The sequence below is a fragment of the Notechis scutatus genome, unplaced genomic scaffold (assembly GCF_049901735.1).
Source record: "Notechis scutatus isolate UNSWTSFEM ecotype Mainland unplaced genomic scaffold, rNotScu1.2 NSCUCTG53, whole genome shotgun sequence".
Classification (NCBI taxonomy): Eukaryota; Metazoa; Chordata; class Lepidosauria; order Squamata; family Elapidae; genus Notechis; species Notechis scutatus.
In genome coordinates, this window is record NW_028263120.1 from 137501 (window position 1) to 142500 (window position 5000).

The following is a 5000-nucleotide window of genomic DNA, read 5'->3' on the forward strand; positions in this document are numbered from 1 at the left end:
TTTTCCCTTTCTTTCTTCCCCCAACAAACCTTTCTAGCCCCCTTCTAGCCCCCTTCTTCTAGCCTCTGCCTTACTGGCTTCCGTTCTCTGTCGCATTCCTCTTCCCTTTTGTTTACCATCCTTATATTGATTTTGCACCTTGTTTTTCCCTTTCTTAAATGTTTTTTAAATCTTAAGTCCTTTATTTCTCTTCTTTTTCCTCTTCTTTCCCTCTTGGTCGAGTTCTGAGATTTATTAAAGATGGCTTCCTTTCTTTGTTCTTCTTCTGCTGTCTTCATCTGTTGCAATGTTTGTTGATAATTAATAAGCGCCATTTCTAAAAAAAGGAAGGCTTCTTTCAAACCAGCTTTACCATTTTGTTTTGCTTGCTCATAGTCTTTTCTCAGTTCCTCGATAGAAGAAGCCATTATAAATCTTTTCTTTTCTTTTCTCTTACAACAGCCAGAATATTCCAAAGGAAAAATAAGACAATCCCAAAGTTCTCAGTCAGTCCAAACCAAGACAGAGTTCCCACTCTCTCCTCCTGGGGTAGCATCAATTAAAGAAAAGGAAAGTCCAAATCTGTTTCTTAAAGTCTTATTACAATATATTTTAGTCTTTCAATCCTTAAGGCATCTCCTCCAACAAAGTCTTAGCATACAAATATTTTTTTAAGTCCCCTCTTTTCCCACTCACCGCTTAGAGCAGGTTTTCACCTAAAAAAATAGGTTTCTTAATGTTCACTTTTTATTCCATAAAAAAAGAGGGTAAGCTATCCTTTCAGCACCATTAAACTGCCGCTTTTTCCTCTTCTCAAAGGTATCATTCAGAAAGTCATACTTTTCAGGAATTTTGTTAAATATGTCTTAGAGTCCTAGGAACCAAGAAAGACTTTCTCCTCTCAAGCACTTTCTCCACTTCCTCCTGCGCATTCTTACCCGGCTGCCAGCTTCTTTGTGGCGGCCATTACGGACCGCCGCTGCACGTCCTGGGAAAAGGGGGTTCTGCCGGCCGGGAGGGGGTCTGCAACACCCCAAACCCTTCTCCGGATCCCCTACCTTCAGCTGCCCCTGCAGGGCAGCCTAGCTCCATACCCGTCTGGGTCGGAGCCCCAAAAACGGCTAGCGCGGGCAGGATCGCGCAGCTTCGCAAATCCCTGCCGCTCGCTTGACAAACGGAAGTTGGAATACATAACTTTTGAAGCAGAGCTCGGATTTCAAAATTAAGCTCATTTTCATGTTCTTCGGGTGGAGAATATTGAAAATCCACATTATTTTCGTGTGCGAGCTTTTCCTGTGGAGTTATCCCAAGACATATTTCAAAATGGAAGGTAGATTTCAATTTAGGGTTAGAGTTAGGGTTAGGGTTAGGGTTAGAGTTAGGGTTAGGGTTAGGGTTATGGAATACATAACTTTTAAGCAGAACTTGGATTTCAAAATTAAGCTCATTTTCATGTTGTTCGGGGTGGAGAACATTGAAAATCCACATGATTTTGTGTGTGAGCTTTTCCTGTGAAGTTATCCCAAGGCATATTTCAAAATGGAAGGTAGAATTCAATTTAGTAGGAGAACATAACTTTTGAAGCAGAGCTCGGATTTGAAAATTAAGCTCATGTTCATGTTCTTCTGGATGGAAAACATTGATACTCCACATGATATTCGGACACTAGCATTTCCTCAGAAGTTTTCCCAAGGAATATTTCAAAATGGAAGGTAGAATTGAATTTAGTAGGAATACATAACTTTTTTTTTTTTTTAAACAAGTTTTATTAATTTTTAAAACACACAAATTGTCATTATTCATTACATGTTTAAACCTTTTTCATTGTCAATTTAACAAGTCAGATAAATTATAATTCTGTTTTAAACCATTTCCATACAACATACCAAAACCTCTTATTCAATTTCTCTTTACTTCTCTTTACTCTTATTCAATATCATTATTATTATTTCATCTGTTTCTTTCTGACTTAGTTACCATTATTCTCAATCTATATTTCTACAATTTTTAACTAATTCTCCCCCAAAAGACATATACACACAACACACAAAACATAAAAAAATCTTTTGGAAAGTAACTTGGACCCAGGTATCTCTCTCTTCATGGACTTCAATTATATTCATGCTCATCTTACATATCATTACTTATTTTATTTACCATTCTAAGCCTTCTATATTAACTTCCCCACATATTTCACACTTCTTACTTCTATCTTAATTAATCATCTTAATTTGAATCATTATATTTATAACTTTTGTCCATTTTTATCATCCCTTTGTCTCATTCCTTATAAAAAAAAAGAAAATAAGTTTCTCCTGAAATCATTAATCAGAGTATGATGCCTTTCTATCTCCCCCTAAGTTAATCAAATTAATCTTTAAAATAATATCTAATACCCAATCCGATTTTGCTTGGTACATTCTATCTAACTAATACATCCAACATAATTAAGTACATAATTAGACAATAAATCCAAATATTAAAAAAGATACTATAATAAAAATTTTATAATAACATCAGTACCAGAGTCTTATTAAACTCCTTAATTAAAACAACATTCTAAACCTCCCCTATTATTAGGTTTTAAAGCCAATCATTTTTAAACATTTTAACATTTTAATCTCTTATCAACTCTTAAATCATTACAATACTACCATCTCATCTTATGTACCTTGCAAAATCTTTTTTTTTTTTAAAAATTTATACTTTATCCATTATCCAAAAAAATTTCTTTTTTTCATTTAATTTCAAAACATTGTAGCTTTTCTCCACCTTTTCCCTTTCTTTCTTCTCCCAACAAACCTTTCTACCCCCTTCTTCTAGCCTCTGCCTTGCCAGCTTCCCTTCTCTGTCGTATTCCTTTTCCCTTTTGTTTACTATCATCATATTGGTTTTGCACCTTATTTTTCCCTTTCCTAAATGTTTTTTTAGATCTTAAGTCCTTAAGTCTTTAATTTTCTTCTTTTCTCTTCTTTTCTTTTCTTTCTCTCTTCCTTCTTTCTGGATCAAGTTCTGAGATTCATTAAAAATGGCTCCTTTCTTTCTTTCTTGTTCCTCTGCTGTCTTCATCTGTTGTAATGTTTGTTGATAATTAATAAGCGCCATTTCTAAGAAAAGGAAAGCTTCTTCCACACCATCTTTACCATTTTTTTTTGCTTGTTCATATTCTTTTCTTAGTTCCTCAACAGAAAGAGCCATTATAAATCTTTTCTTTTCTTTTCCCCTTCTTTCTTCTTACAACAACCAGAATATTCAAAAGAAAATAAAAAAATAAAACAGTCCCAAAGTTATCAGTCAGTCCAAACCAAGGCAGAGTTCTCACTTTCTCCTTCTGGGGTAATATCAATCCAAGAGAAAGAAAGTCCAAATCTGTTTAAAATCTTATTGCAATATATTCTAGTCTTCAAATCCTTAAGGCATCTGCTCCAACAAAGTCTTAGCATACAAATGTTTTCTTTTTAATCCTCTCTCTTCCCACTCATCGCTTAAACCAATTTTCACCTAAAAGAAATAGGTTTCTTAATATCCAGTTATTTATTCCGTAGGAAAAGAGGGAAAGCTATCCTTTCAGCACCTTCAAACAGCCGCTTTTTTCCGCTTCTGGCAGGTATTATTCAGAAAGTCATACTTTTCAGGAATTTTATTAGATATGTCTTAGAGTCCTAGGAGCCAAGAAAAACTTTCTCCTCTCAATCACTTTCTCCACTTCCTCCTGCGCATTCTTACCCGGCTGCCAGCTTCTTTGTGGCGGCCATTACAGACCGCCGCTGCACCGTCCTGGGAAAAGGAGTTCTGCCGGCCAGGGAGGGAGTCTGCAGCACCCCAAACCCTTCTCCGGATCCCCTACCTTCAGCTGCCCCTGCAGGTCAGCCTAGCTCCACCCGGCTGGGTCGGAGCCCCAAAAACGGCTAGCGCGGCAGGGATCGCGCAGCTTCGCAAATCCCTGCCGCCGCGAAGCCGACAAACCGGAAGTTCAGGAATACATAACTTTTGAAGCAGAGCTCGGATTTCAAAATTAAGCTCATTTTCATGTTCTTCGGGTGGAGAATATTGAAAATCCACATTATTTTCGTTTGCGAGCTTTTCCTGTGGAGTTATCCCAAGGCAGATTTCAAAATTGAAGGTGAATTAAATTCACGGTTAGGGTAAGGGTTAGGTTTAGGTTTAGGTTTAGGTTTAGGTTTAGGTTTAGGTTTAGGTTTAGGTTTAGGGTTAGGTTTAGGTTTAGGGTTAGGGTTAGGGTTAGGGTCAGGGTCAGGGTTAGCGTTAGGGTTAGGGTTAGGGTTAGGGGTAGTGATGGGGTTAGGGTTAGGGTTAGGGTTGGGGTTAGGAAATACATAACTTTTGAAGCAGAGCACGGATTTCCAAATTAAGCTCATTTTCATGTTCTATGGGGTTCAAAACAATGAAAATCCACATGATTTTCGTGTGCGAGCTTTTCCTGTGGAGTTATCCCTAGGCATATTTCAAAATGGAAGGTAGAATTCAATTTAGTAGGAATACATAACTAATGAAGCAGAGCTCAGGTTTCAAAATTAAGCTCATTTTCATGTTCTATGGGGTGGAAAACATTGAAAATCCACATGATTTTCGTGTGTGAGCTTTTCCTGTGGAGTTATCCCAAGGCATATTTCAAAGGGAAGGTAGAATTCAATTTAGGGTTAGGGTTAGGGTTAGGGTTAGTTTAGGGATAGGGTTAGGGTTAGGGATAGGGATAGGGATAGGGTTAGGGTTAGGCTTAGGTTTAGGCTTAGGCTTAGGCTTAGGCTTAGGCTTAGGAGCGTTAGGGTTAGGTTAGGGTCAGGGTTAGGGTTAGGGTTAGGGTTAGGGTTAGGGGTAGTGATGGGGTTAGGGTTAGGGTTAGGGTTAGGGTTAGGGTTAGGAAATACATAACTTTTGAAGCAGAGCACGGATTTCCAAATTAAGCTCTTTTTCATGTTCTATGGGGTGGAAAACATTGAAAATCCACATGATTTTAGTGTGCGAGCTTTTCCTGTGGAGTTATCCCAAGTCATATTTCA